General features: G+C 43.1%; 1 protein-coding gene across 3 annotated transcripts in view; it reads right to left on the reverse strand.

Annotated features, from left to right (window-relative positions):
• The window catches only part of myo10 (myosin X), a 116541-nt gene that overhangs the window by 89805 nt on the left and 10920 nt on the right, over positions 1-15816 (reverse strand). The gene's annotated exons all lie outside the window — the stretch shown is intronic.

The raw sequence follows: 15816 nt of genomic DNA on the forward strand, positions 1-15816 counted from the left end.
AGTGACACAATGCTGTCACTATTTAGGAGCGTACCTGGGGGCCTTTCTGGATCACACCCTGGAGAAGGGTAACTTTTATGGAGCTATCCTTTTCACACTCACGTGTAACAGCTGTAAGAGATCCCATAGGGTAAGGCCAGGAGATTTACGCCTCGGTCTCCACGGAAGGGAGAGTGGCTCAACATGAGAGAGCAACCGGACGCTCCGCAGCGAGCAGTACTGGCGCGGACCTTCACGTCCTGTCGCCTCGACGACGGCTCAGCTGCCTTTTGTCTAGGAATGCACAAGGCAGTCCCCTCGAATGTCTCTTAAGAGACCTGCTTCTGGAGTGAGCGAAAAGGCAGCTCTCTTCAAAACAAATTCCAGGGAAATTCTGTCCAAACAGTCCAGCCCTCCAGCGGAGGCCCTTAAACACATAACCACATGTCCCCCCAGCACTTTGGCTCATTAGCGTGACAGAGCCTGTTAATGGAAGAAGCGTATGGGGAGCGCAGGCTGTTGTTGTTTCTTGAAAATTGCCCAGGGCCTAGAGACCTCTGAACCCGGCAAAGCAATGACCTTCGACCCAGAGACCCAGCTTCGACTGACACAGCCATTTCCGTCCGAAGGAACACCTGACTGACTGAAAGAGAGGCCTTAGAAGAGCCCCGCTGAACTGAGCCCTGGAACAACAGCGAACACATCAGTGGAGAACATGCTGCTGTTCTGGATGGGTGAAAAATAGCCCACTAGAAGTATCAAGGTGTTACTCAGAAAGAGGTCAAACCTGGACAAACAGGACATTTATAAAGCTGTCCGCCTTTCAAACGGTGAGATTCATCAATTCTCAGAACCTGGCTATCCATGCATTTACCAACAAACAATGCCTCTTTTCATATCTCTATCTCTATCTCATACCAATGGCTTTATTCTAAAATTCACAAATGAAATCAATTGCCCTTGTAACTGCAGTTATAAATACGTATAGCATGGGGTATGTAAAATCAACATGACGTGTAAACCACCATAGATGTTTCTGCCAAAAAATAAATAATAATAAAACAGGGGCTGCAGAGTGGTATAAATTCCCTACCGTGCCTTAGCCTTGCCCAGGGATGGAGGGTTTTTATTGACCCGCTTGACCCTGTGTCATTACAATACCAGCTCCTCCGCCTGCCTGCCCACACCAGCTGTGCATATAGAGTACTGAATGGAGGCACTGACTGTGTAGCTCAGCTTAGAGGAAAGATAGGCTTCAGTTAACCACACATGCTTCGGAGAATTCATAAGACAACACTGAATACAACTGGGCAAATTCAAATTGGAACAATAGAAAACATCAGGCTCAAAAATATATTATTATTATTATTATTATTATTATGAGGAAGGCACAATAAGAGTCAGGTAAGCAAGAAACCACATATGATTGCCATTAACTGTTTCTACAAGATCATGAGAGCTTCAACACGCTCTTATTTCCACAAGCTCGTAAGACATGAATTTATAGTTTGACGTAGCAGTGCTCTTTAGCTTATGCATTAATAATAGTGTACGGTACACAGGGCTGTTATAAAAATGCATGTCTGGCACAATCATGTAGGTGGGCGTCAATGTCTCCCCCGGCAAACTAGTTTCAGCGTCCCTGCGTGTGCTGACGCACAGCCAAGTTCTCATAAGAAAATACTGTTTTAATTAAAAATCTGTCGCAATGCATTTTAGACAGTGATTTTCAAATTCCCACTGCGCATTCACACATTGTGAAGATGTATTACCGTGTAAGGTGTCTAAGTCTCAACTCGCGCAGTCAGAATGAATCACATGTCACTGTGTTGTGCAATGCATAATGGAATTTTCCCAGAGCGCTCGATAAAAAGCAATGAAGTGCAATAAAGTGACAACGAGAATATGTGAATGAAGCAGCAATGAGAAACATAGCAAAACTTTAGTCAAGGAATTAACATCAATCAAACAACATCCAGATCCAATGAGGATAATAAAAGTATAAAAGCACGCAGGAGTTTATGTGCACTACTTTGCTCAAGGACTAAAATAATCAGAAATTATGAAAATCTCTGAGACAAGCCTTCAGACTTGCATTTACACTAGATCTTTAATTATAGCAAAATTCACACAACATTTTATACATTTAGGGATTGACATTAGATCTATGCATGTTTTAATAATACTAAATTTATTGTAAATAATAAAGCAGTTTTAGGTGTTTAGCCAATTATAGAGTACAAGAGTACAATAAAAGATTCTTATTTTCATAACTAATTTTCAACAAATACCATACAATCGTAAACTCTTGACACTTCATGTACAGCCAGGCCTTGTGACCAATCTGAATCCAGTTTCAAATTAGCCAGTTACTGCACAAAGCTGAACAAAGCCTGCTCTCTGTCCATCACCACAGCGCACAGAGCCCTTCCAGATGAACATTATCTAGTCAGTGTGAGTTACAGCCGGCCTCAGATCAGTCATGACAGGCCCCACTCGCACCTCCGGGAGCCTGTTTGTTCAGAGGTGAGCACCGTTAAATGACAGCCTTTGTGTCCTGACATTAAGCCACATCAACAGGCTTTTTTGTGTGGAATGGTCGTGTGTTGGGGCAACCCCCCCCCCCCCCCACACTCTTTGGTTCGCTGCTAATCTCCCCTTGCCCTCTCGCTACCCCCCCCCTACCAAAATCCACACCACTGCTGCTTACTCAAACGGGGCCTGTCATGGGCCGAGCCCACGTGGGGAGGGGGTCGACCGGGGCCCGACTCCTGCACCTGCGGGGTCCCCGCGGCCGGCTCGCTTATTACCGGCCAGCTGCTGCAGCCCCGCGGCGCGCCACGTCAGATCGCATCGGCGTCCGCGCTCATCAGGAGCCATTCTTCTCATCACACCGGCGCAGCGTCAACGGCCTCGGAGACAAGGGGCTGGGCGGAGCGCTGCTCTGAACTGACATCCACACATTTTTCACAATGAGAGGGAAGCCAGGTGTGGTACTGCGCTCTCCAGACGGTCAGGTGACCAAGCCCCCCCCCCCCCCTGTCCTTCCCTCTCCACAATCACCAAGGCTAACAAACCATCCCTGCATGTCCGTTCTGATTTATGCTCACTCAGACCTTGTGTGAGCTGTAGCTTTTACAGGGGTAATTAAAAAGGCAGCTGTGCTGCTGGACCTTCAGACTTCCTCTAATCAGAATGGGAGTAGGGATCTCTCTGCGATTGCAGCAGGGCGGTTGGGACGCCTGGGCATCGAAGAGCATGACAAACCGATGCTGGTGCGAGCCGACGCCTGTGTGGTCTCTGCCAGCCCTGTGGGACAGCGGGCATAGCCAAGGAGCATGAAGGGAACTTTTATAGACGTCATTAACTCACAAACCATTAGCACAGCAGTGGGAGGGCCTAGAAACCCGAGGGCCACTGAAAAGGAGAGACTGGGGCCTCACAAACATGCCAGTGCACGCCAAAACAGAAGCACAATACGTCAAACACCCCACGTGTGCTTTGACAGTCACTCATCCTGTTCATCCAAGTTAAGAAATTGGTGCTTAAAAAAACAGACAAAAAATTTGAAATAAGCCTTTTAAAGACGCTGCATTCAGCATTTGCAAATTAAACGCTTTCCGTGGATTTCACACTGTTTCATTCATCTGAATTGATGACGCCAGAGTTGCTCTTCCTAAAACCAACAGAAATGACTATTACAGATAACGCTAAGATATTTCCAGATGGGCATGTCATGCATGACTTATCTCTGCTGTCCACATCGTTCCCTGTGGCCAGTTGTGCTGAACAGACCGTCTCTTTCCTAACTATCCCTTTAGCCATAAATAAGGTTCTCCAATAACCCTGTGCTATGGGGTGGGTGCTGAGGGTATTTCCAGCAGAAAGGAATAATGATGGGTTCCTGTATAACACATGCAACAGAAGAATTTAGTACTTTAGTATGATGCAGGTGTATTGAGACTAACCGAAATATATGCTGCAAGAACAGGTCCCGGTTACCCTGCAGTTCACTCAATGAGGTAGTACAATTTAAGCCTGCAGTCTTCACTAAGCTGTGAAATAGTATATTTCTGGATGTGAATGCACCAAATTTGAGAGTGGATGGGAAAGCACCAGCACCACGAGTCCAGTGTGATAGTAAATGTGTGATGATGAATGAATGAATTTGGGGGATCCTTGATTCCATTTGCAAACTTATCTTATTGTAAAACCGCCAAATTCAACATACTTTCAGAGCAATTATGACTGAATAAATGTTTGTTCAGCTGTTCGGCTAATGCAGGCTGCTTGGTATATGAACACTGATAGAACTCCATTTCGCATGTCAGGTCCGACAAAAAACTGATGGACTTGGTTTAAAATATATATTCTTTCCATTTAATGCTGCTCTTTGTTTTTATGGGCAGTGCATTAGACAGTGAATTCAAAAATATCCTGCAGTTTGAAGCAATGCTTAAGGACAGAGAGCTTTTGCTTTGGTGCACTGGTTTAATGTTTGAATACAGACAAAGGGTGACTGAAACTTGGATCAGATGACTAGCCTTGCAGGGTGAACACATCCACCCCTCAATCCACTGTAATTACAGCATGTAGCTCCTTACTTCCTTGACTATAATAACACATAGGTCACTGTTACAGACTGCCACAGGCAGATTTAGACATTATTTCAAACTGATCGGTGGGTTTTGGTTTTGCTTACAGTTTATGCCCCTGGATATTTCCCTAACAATTCCATATGGTTATATTTTACATTACCATTTCTTTGCTTTTCTGACAGCCTTATCAGGTATTATAAATTATCCATTTATACACTAGGACATTTACTAAGGAAGTTCAGTAAAGTACATTTACTCAGGAACAGAAGAGCAGGAGCTGGGTTGAGAACCAGCGAACCTTTGGGTTACTGTTCCACTAAAACAGCCTGAAATCACACAAAACCCACATAATGTTACTCCCAACTCACATAAAAATATGCAGTTAAGCATGTGTAACAACACGCAAATAAACGTTCATCTTTTTTAAACATAAGCCATGTTTTTGGTGTGAGGAGACAGCTGCAGTTCTCAGGTGGGTTTAATTATTAACCTCTGTGGGATAAGTCAGAAACGGCTTCCTTTTTTACCACAGCAATCAGATTGCACACTATTAGGCTGCAGACCTGAAGGACACGGCTGGAAAGGGGCTGTTTAGTTTTTGTATCAGGTGCGCAGATAAGAATATCACATCTGTTTGAATCAGCCCCGAATCCCAGTAGCTTGACCTTTCAAGAGAATGTTCTCACAGCGAAAAACAAAAGTGCAGAAAAAGAGTAAAAACAGCAGAGGAGCACAGAAAGCAGGCCTGTTCTCAGTTTTCACTCACAGGATCTAAGCGGTAATTATTACAGGAGATTCCTGCTCTCTCTGTCATATTCACTGCAAGGCTTGTAATCTGTCAAGCTGATCCTTCGTCTTTCAGGCCCGGTAGAAGTCTCACTTTCAAAAACAGACATTTTTCACAGGCAGAAATTCCTGGAGCCTGCTCTTGAGGAGGAAATTACAACTCCCCCCCCCCCCCACCCACAAAAAAAAAATGTAATTCCCGCCCCCATGGACCAAGTTCACAAACGTCCGACTCTGAAACAAGTCCCGAACCCAGATGTTTCCAGCCATTTCATTCCAAAAATTGCACATGTTGAACAAACAACAGAAGTTTTACCTCAGAAGGCAACTTCCGCTGTGTAAAAACAGCACTGGATCCTGCAGAACTGAGGATTTTGCATTACTGTCCAATGCAAACATCAAGGACAGTTGGCGCAACAGGTGGTGGGACATGGTGATGGTGTGTGAAATCGGCAGAGAAAGTCCAACAGCTGTACATCGACCATGAATCTATGCCAGCAATGAGATGACGAGCGCCGTCAGAAATCGCTCTCTGAAAATGGGTTTCCACATTTAACATCTGACCAACACCATACACGATGGTGTGACCTCCCTCTACACATACGCTGCACAAAGTCTCTGTACTCCCACAGACAACTACAGGGAATATAGCATCAAATATGCCTGCGATCTAATTCCTTATACATACACATTTCACAGATGAGCTTCATGGCATGCTTTTGGCTTGAGTCAAGAAACAAGAATAAGAGAGCAGTGAGTATACGTTTTTGACTGCTAATTTAAATGCATAATCTGTGTACAACTTCAAAAACTCCTGAACACGGAACACACTCCTTTAAGTTTTACTGTTTCGCTTTTAGAAATTTGTGATAAGAGACTACTTTATGTAGAGCTTGCAATGTTTACAGAAATAACAGTCTGTGTTTTTCTATTGTGTGTTTGGTCAATTTGGAACAGGTTTTCATGTTTACCTTCCCAGTGGACTGTATTTTATACACATATATGCACAGGTGCACACACACACACACACACGCACGCACACACACACACACACCATAAATCATTTATAAGTTCCTACATATTGAGAAACACAACCTTTACAGCAAAGCACAAAGCTTTAATCTATTATTCAATCCAACACAAGTGAAACATAACTCTGAGTGCACAATGTTTTAAAAGTGAGATTAGGGGCCTAATGCTCTTCCAGTGTTGCCACAGACAGCACAGGCTTCTGAGGTTCAGTATTCTACTACTAATCCAATACCTCTACTTCAAAATAGGCTCTGCAGTGCATGTCATACAGAATTATACAGATTCTGTCATGGTGAATTTCAACTCCAGTCCTATTGCTTATATGAAGCTTCCTGTTAACCTTACACCCATTTTAGAATTCAGACACCAGCTTTGCATCTCCTGCAGGGTCCCATGGGCTGGACTGTTTTTCTAATCAGGAAAAAAGGTCAAGTCTAATTTAATCACGACACTCACGCTACGCAGTTCTCTCAAAGCAACAGCTTTGTTTTGGCCCCCACAGTAAATGTGCATGCTCTGAATTCCCTGTTTATTTGGTGAGGACTGCTCCATAAAGCACACATCCATAAAAAGGGGACAGCGTCTGTAACTTCACCATGCACTCGGTATTGAGAATCTCTATTCCCTGTGGTTTCAAAGCTGGACTTGAAATCCATCACGGGAGATCACTGTGTTCTGCTGGCTGATATATGGTTGTTTGAACAGAAGCAGTCATGCACTATACTTTTTTATCGTTTCCTTTGATCTTTTCTTTTCAAGACACAAATTTCCAAAACTGCTTTCAAGTCAAAGTTCAGAGATTTACAAAATCCTTCTCCCATTATATTATACCATCAACAATAACAAATATGTTGTAATACTGTTGTACCAACGCACCACTTCATTAGGCTATTCACAGGTAATAGGAAAAAGGAAAACTGCTAATGTTCTGTCATTTATTTAGATACTGTAGTTTTATGATCTCAAAAGCTTGGTGGACTGCACAAAGGGGATGTTAATGGAGTGTATTTTGACTGCATCATAAACTTTTGAAAAACAAAATTTCAAACTTTTAGGAGCCTTGCACAAACAATTTCTCGATTGGAAACAAACAACAGTGCTTCACAGTTCAGCAGTATGCATGGGTCATTTCAGCCTGGTTAGTATCCAGAGTGAAGGGGCCTCCGTTATAAATGCCAGAGTAAAGCCGCGTTTCCACCAAAATTACCCGGAACTTTCAGTCCCAGGAACTGCTTTACCAGGAACTAAAAGGTTCCTTCAGCCAATGGCTGTCTGCGTTTCCACCGGGGTCTAAAGTCCCGCGAAGATTAGGCAAATTAGCCCACTGACGTATGGAAAAGCGACGTTGTCGTCGGTCCATCTGTCATATGATTTCTTCTGTAACACCATACTACCACCGAAGTAGCCTACATTATTTTCTAATAACCGGGACAGCCCGGAGGCGTTTATTCCACTTATATACAACGGGTTACCAACAATGACTATATATGGTTACTTTTGTATTTATTGATTTTTATCGATTTAATCACATGGAATTGAAATATTCTTCTGCAGCCGTTTGGGCATATTTTACTGTTGTCAAGCAAAACTGTCGTTGGTAGTTGAACTTGGACCGTTATGCAACAAATAGGATATAACAGACCAATAGTCAGATTGTAACTGTTTTATATATCCTCTCAAACACATTCATTATGTTTTTATGCGAACTTTCGCTTTCATGTCTTGACATCCGAAGCGACAGAATGCATTCACATTTCCAATATAACTGGCAACAACAGCAGAAAACATGCACACGTTGTAAACAATTTGCTGTTTGATTACTTTCTCATCGTCAATTCTATATAGGCTAATCGCAATATGACAAGAATAGAACGAAAACTCGGACTTGCGTGAAAATTTAAATTAGTAGTGGTACAACCACCGTTTGTTTTCCTTCGGAGTTACTGCTAGCCGAGCAGCGAAGTGTGCCCACCAGATGCGAACCATGCACCATAAATTAGTCCATAGTCTTCCTGGTCTTTTTGTGAAATTGAAGAATGGCAGAGTAAAATTACGGCAGTCTGAAAAAGCTAAAGGTACTATTACTAGAATTAACCTGTTATTTTACCATGACAAAAAGTGCGGAAGGTGATTTCCAGTTTGCTTTTACTGTAGGCTATCACCAATGTGAATTACGCAGAACTACCGCATACCTCACATAACTGTATCAAACGTTTTGAGTCAATTACAACGGGCTAACAAAGAAAATCCGGAAGAAAATATTCAGCAACCGAATTAATCAGTTTGAATGTTTTAGTACGTAATATGCTGTCCCAGCACGAATGCTTAGCATTTTATAAAACGAATACTAAAGCAAGAAAAGAACAGAAGAGCACACGTTATAATTCCAAGACGTTGGCAGGCTATAACCAAAACTAGGCTACTGCGCCGCATAACATACAAGTTTGATTTGAAGTTATTATGAAAATAAATCGGGTTGCGCCCGCATATTTTCAAACATGGCGGGTAATGGCGGAAAATAAATACAACACAAATGCTACGAGTACTCGACCAATCAGAAATGTTCAGCGCCGCAAGCTCCACCCAAAAGGTTCCTGTACTTTCGGAAAGTACTACCCCCCGAGCAGGAACGTTTTGGGGGGTAAAACAAAGCCCCCAGAACTAAATTTAGACCCTAGTTCCTGCGGTGGAAACGCACTGAGTTCCTCAAAAGGTTCCTAGTTCCGGGGTATAGTTCCTGCGGTGGAAACGCGGCTTAAGACACACAAAGCCCTTTAGTGAGAACTGATCCTGCAGCGACTTCAACGCCCTGAAATGTTGGCTTTCCAAATCTGTCGCCTTCGTCACAGTTTGGCAGGTCCGGCCCTATGTGTGTGGTCATCAATGCAGTGGCCAATATTGCCCTGCAAACAGACCTTGAATCGCGTGCAATCTCGACAGCAGTGCTAAACAGACAAAGTGACAGCCATTATACCGCACTGCACTAACTCCATGGAGGAAAACCCAGGGAAACGTACACACCAAGCAAGCAGGGGCGAGGACAAAGGTCAGATCCTAGCTCTAAATGAATATCGCGTGAAAACAAGGTCAATGTTGTTCCAGATGGACAGACGAGGAAAAAGCTGGACCCACTTCTCTAAATTATTTTAGAAAAATATACAGATGAGATCCTCTCCTGTCAAGATAGGGACTCAAAATATCTACTAACATACATAGTGGAAAGATTTGGCTATTTGTACAAAATGATTTTATATTTTAAATCCAATTTTACTCCAACATCTGACGTGTGCAGAAATGTAAATCAACCGCAGATGGCATCTGAGAATGTCGTCCCCTTCTTTGAAAATCCCTTCTTCCTCCCTTTTAAAATCTGCAATGCATTCTGAGCTGCTCCCATTGGCCAAGATATATTTAGAGGTTAAGCAAAACTGAATAAACAGAACTGAATGGCCAATCTGAGAGACCACCTGTTTATTTTGGGACACAGCACTGAAAAAAAAACATACTGACCAAAGCTGGTTCTTTGAGGAACTGCCCAACGGGTTTAAATGAGGTAAAAGTAATTCACAGCCAAGCACAACCCTCAGACCGACGTCCAAGCTGCTCAGCTGGCTTCCTGTCTCTTTAGGGATGTACCTCTGCAGTGCGTACCCTTGAGGGAGGATGAATCCAGACGCATTTCAGAGTATTAATCAACAAAACGACTTATAAACACCACATCAGTGCACGGCAATCACTGGTCTGCAAGTACTAAAGAGATCAAAGGCTGAGACTGTTCGCACCCTGTTGGTGAAATGTCACTATGGCTACGGCTGGTCAGGCAGTCAGTGAGCGAGGGACACTGCAGTCTCTACAAAGGCACTGCCTGTTATGATAACTGGAGCTGTATTCATTAATCCACCAATTCCATGGATGAGCTCTTCTGGGGGAATACAGGTGGATCCCAGCACTATATGAAAGAAAATAAAAAATAAGCCCTCTTCTGGTTCAACACAACACAATGTCAATTCTGTTTGAATGCACTTGTATTCAGTGGCCCAGTATGAAACGCCTATCCATAGTACAGTTAGGGGCAGGGCTGTTAAGGGAGATAGGAGGCTGAAGAGGGCTCTTCCTCTTGCTCTGGGTCATGCTGACAGCCTCTTTTGTGAAATGATAATGACCAACTTCAAAACCCAAACAATGTGAGAGGCAGCTGTTGATGAGCACATCCTTGCCTTTTCAGCAGATAGTAATTTAGCTTAAGTGATCGTCATATCCCATTCTTCCTATTTTATGATTAAATGGCAAAGCCTATCTGTGCTGTGGATCACCAAATTTCCCCACTAGAAAATCTAATTGATAAGTCTTTGAATATTGGTGCTGCCTGCAGTTCCCTAGACATGAAAACAACACTGCTAAACAGAAAAGCAGGGGGAAGTAGACAAAGTTGCATTTCATTTTGAGCTGGACTGCAGCTGTAGGGTGTATCAGAGTAAGTTTATGTGAGGATAGGAACATCTGGAACACACCATTGTGGGAACACATAAGAAATGGTGGGAAAACCTCAGGAATATCGCAAAAGGAAATCACAGCAGCTGTTCATGTTAGGCCATTCATGAAAATAATTGACAGATTAAATACAAATGGCGTAGTGCTTTTATTTATCATTTATTTTTTTAAGGTACCAATTGAATCCAGTGATCCAGCATGCAATGCGCAGTGAGCAGTGAATGGGCCATGGATAATATTCAAAATTGAATATACCGTGCATAAATCTTATCAGAAAATTATTATACAATGACCACCAGCAAGAAGCCTTATGGTAAAAAAAATTGATCCTTTATTTTTACAGGTAGTTTGTACTATACTAGGAAGAGAGAGAGGACTGTACAGCTAAAATATTATATTTGCCAGAGGACCTTTCATTAGCCTACATGCCAGATTACTGTCAATGATCATTTCAATCTCTGACGTAAATAATATGCTCCATGACACATCGGTAATCATAACCAAAAAGAGAAAACTGACAAATCCACGCCCATGTCTGGATAATGGCATCAAGGGCACGCAGAGACATGAACCAAGAAGCTATTATCAGTTTGGTCAAACGTGCTTTCAGAAGCCTTTCCAGAGGTGTGATGTCTACACCTCATCGCCACCGGCGTCACGGATCCTCCAACTGCCTCCGCTCTGTGAGCGTGCTTAATGAAAAACCGACCCCGCCCTGCGTAAATCCCGGCCTGCTTTTCTCGGAAGGGCCTCGTCACACCTCTCCGCTGCTCCCTCCCCCCCACGCCCTCATCTGTGTGTTAAAAGCGTCTGTGAGCGTGTGTCCCCAAACTTGCACAGACAGGTGAAAAATGCCACGCCACCAAAAGCGAGCAGCGTCACGACTAACAGCCGTCCTGGCGCAGCGAGCCGTGAACACTTTCGCCTTCTGGTTTTCCCAGTTTTCTTCCTCAGAGGGATGGCACAAAGCTAAGGGCTGACGGCAGGTAATCCAAGCTCCACCCTCACACTCAGATGAAGCCTAAGCTATCACAAATCAGGCCTACAGTGGACGGCTGGGAGAATGAACGCCTATATAAGGGCATCTCGGAAAAACTCACTGCCACCATTCTGCTTGGACAAACTGGCCAGTCAGACGGGGCCTGATGACTCCCACCCCTGCAACGTGAGCATTCATTGACAAAATGAGCGTTCGCCCCATCGTTTTGTTTCCCCGTCCTTGCGATGGCACATTTGTGTGCCATTAGGTCACTTTAGCCAGTGTGTCAGAGCCCTGTGTGCTAAGTCATATGACAGGTATTTAGTCATCGCACCATTCAACCCCATATGTATCTTTCGCTGTTTGCCATGCACAACAATGTACCTATACAACGGCTTTAGACATGCAGTCTTGGCAAACATTTGCTTTTTATTTTGATATTGTCTGAGCTGTGTAGGAAGTAGACTCCTTTCTTTAGAGGACTCAGCAACAGAAAATTTTCATGAACAAAAAGAGCACATTTTGACTCATCAGTGAGGAATTTTAATTTTTAATTACATATTAAAAAATGTTTTGACTGTATAAATATGGCAACTCTAATTCTGAATAAGCCCAGAAATTTACTAAACACATGCATGTCCTGTATTAATGTAGATTTCTCCCTTTAACACAGAAAATGAACATTAACCTAGCATAACAAGGCCCGTTTAATCTGTTTTTCACGAGAGAAGAATTAAAATTTCTTTACGTGCAATGACAGGTCAAGGCTAATAGAACGTTTAGCCTCTTTTCATTACGAATGAAATCCAGGATGAATCCTGGAATCAACATCAGTATGACTATAATTAGCATACTAAAAAACCTTTCCCAGAGGCCAATAAACTATAAAGAAACACTGTCTGAGCACTATAATGAAGCTCTCTGTCTCAGTTCAGCACAGGCACTGAAATTTAAATACACAGCCAATGACTTATCGACTTCCTTTTAACGATGAATAAAACATCAAAACACATTTCCTGTACTCAAGGTTGAAAGAATTTTTTCAAATGCCCCTTTCAAACACATGCAGCTTTGAAGTAAGAAAAAAAAACTTGCTTTTGTACGGAAGCTAAAAAAAAACTTTCTGGTTTATTTATTTATTTATTTATTTAGTTAGTTAGTTAGTTATCTATCCCCCCGTGTTTTATAATACCATGGCTTTCTTCAAGAAAATATTTCTACACCTAGCATTATGGGTCATGCTTGCACCAATTACTCAACCCCAAAAAAGAAAGTACTTTGAAGCCTTTTTTCTGGTTTGTCAACAAATTATTCCATTCGCCCCAACAGTGGACTGTAATGTTAGACCTGCTTACTGGGCATGCGTCCCTAAGTAACACACACCCGAGGGGATGGAAGGGGGTTGGGTTTCGCTGAAAAGCAGCAGTCTTTTATGCACGGTCATATGCCACCTGTGGGCTCCTCTTGCTTTACAGGACACCAACAAAGGCGGCTGTTGTGCTCCGTGTGTTTAGCTGTAGTCTCATCCCCAGGCTGTTGTGATTCTGCTGAAGTTTTTTGGCCTGTCACCAGAGGAAGCATCTCTGCGCACGGCTGTGTCCCTCCCTCAACCCGCGGCTCACTCCCGTAATTACAATGCTTTACCACCAGACAGCAAGAATACCAGGAAAGTAATGACAGGAGATTGAGACTCGGTGGGCCTCAGAATGGGTGGCGGTAAGCGGAACTGTTAACGCTCACTGATTACAGCCAATAGCTGTGGCGAGTAGCATCGTTCACAGGTTCATGTGTCATTGATTGGCAGAACATGGTAGTGCTACCCAACATGATATTCATAATGCCCGACTCGCAAATGAGTGCAGGAAAGTAGCCACACCCATTGAAAAGTGCCTGGTCAGGTAACATTCAGAATAATTCATGTATAATCAAAATGCAACTGATTTAGTGTCGGACACGATTACTGACCAACAGGGCCTTCCTAAATGGTCACTACAAGGCTAATCTAAAAGCACCCAGCCACCAGTTCACAAGAGCAATATTAATCATTGTCAGTCTGAATAATAATAATACATTTTATCTAATATAATATAATTATAGAAATAATAATAATAATAAAATGTAATATTCCCATAATGTCCACATTGTTTAAGTTTGCTCAAAGGGAGAAAGGAACAGAAGGAAAATAGTATTCCTTCGTAATACATCACTGTCAGAATTGACAGGATAAATCCTATTCTGTCTGCTGTCAACTTCTTTCAGATACCCACTTTCTTAGTCCATTATTCTAAGCATGTCGGTCAATGTTTAGCCATTTACTTCCTGATTCTTGCATCCAGTGCTTTCGGAGACGTTAATCATCTGAATAGAAAACAGGTCTGATTCATGTGCACCGCAGTCTGATATGTTCATTTAGATAAAGGACACGGGACATGGGACATGGCCGCAATGAATGAGCCACTGTGCTTCTCTCTGTTCTGGGGCCCCACTGCACGGCTGAGCTGCAACGGGGAGGACGAACCCTCACAAGAGCGTGATTCATGACCGCTGACATGTCACTGGAGCACAGAGGCCCCCCGACTCCACGGAGGAGGGAAAAGCGTTTAGCCAGGGAGGAATGCCACGCTCTGCCCGACTGGGAGGCTGCCAATGGCGTATGTGACCCCAGGCAGGCCCAAGACCCCAAAACTGGTAATCGCCACAAGCCAGAGCTCGACTGCCAAGAAACGGCCCCTCCCCCCCTTTATCTCATCTTCCTTTTCATGTGGAGCTCCTTCCCCTTCCTCTTCAGATCACTGCCCGTCTGTGTTTATACTTTTCCCAAAATGGCTGGCGACAAGGGAATTAAAGCCATCTCTCTGTGCATTCTGAGGTTTTTTTTCACCACATCCTATGTGAGGACCTGTATTTCTGTATGCATTTCTGCTCGTCTGCCTCTCTGCAGGTGTTCTGTCTGTCTTTCGGCACGTGGAGCTCAGGGCGAAGGGAGAGGGGTGGCTGGAGGCGAGGGGAAGGCGCTCCCCTGAAAACGGTGAGGGATGTGGGGCTAAACCTCAAAGGACTGCACACCATGCCCAGGGCATTTTGAGAGGCGGGTCTCCTCAAGTAAATTCAACATTTCCAGTCATTTCTTGACAGTCATTTTGTCCTCTTCAGTGCAGAATAATGTGTGCAGGAAAAGGACAACATAATAGAGGTTGTCAGTAAATTCACCGAAAACAAACAAACAAAAATAATAAGAAAAAAGCTCAAGGGATATAATTTTTAGCAACCATTTAAAGCCTTCTGATGCTGTTAGAAAAACACTAGGATAACTCCCATCTCATGGCTCTGGCCAAAGCTTCCTTACAGCATGCTTGACCAAGAAGTACAATGCTTTAAGAGGGCCAGTTAGTGTTCTGGTTTTTGTTCCAACCAATTACCTTAGATTTAGTTCGCTGACAAAAAAAAAAAAAAAAAAAAAGAAACTACACTGATTCACTCCTGTGCTGGAGCACAGTAAAATCTTTGCAAGATCAAGATTTTATGCTTGAGCTAATTAAATAATTCAGAGCAAAAATTGGCACAAAATCCCGAAACGGATTAGCCCCTTTTTTAACACTCGTGCTTTAAGTGCTTCCCAACCTCAGTCCTGGGGACCCCCAGTGTATGTTGGTTTTTGTTCCAACCACAGTTGCAATCCCAGAATTTAACATGCTGTAATTTTTTCTTAATTAGGTGCGTTTCATGTTTACAGCGATTGTTTTCCCTTAAACCACACACATGCCACAAAGTATAAAAATCCCGTGTTCACATGCTTATTGTGCTATTTTATACAACTTCTTTTTAACTTATCAAATTAAAGCCTGATGAATCAATATGCTCCTAATTAGGTTGTTGAACACGTGTTTTATAACACATGCATAGTTCTTTTCTAACTTTCTCATTAAAATTATTAACGCAAGGCAGGTTTGG

This window comes from Anguilla rostrata, chromosome 8 (genome assembly GCF_018555375.3).
Source record: "Anguilla rostrata isolate EN2019 chromosome 8, ASM1855537v3, whole genome shotgun sequence".
Lineage (NCBI taxonomy): Eukaryota > Metazoa > Chordata > Actinopteri > Anguilliformes > Anguillidae > Anguilla > Anguilla rostrata.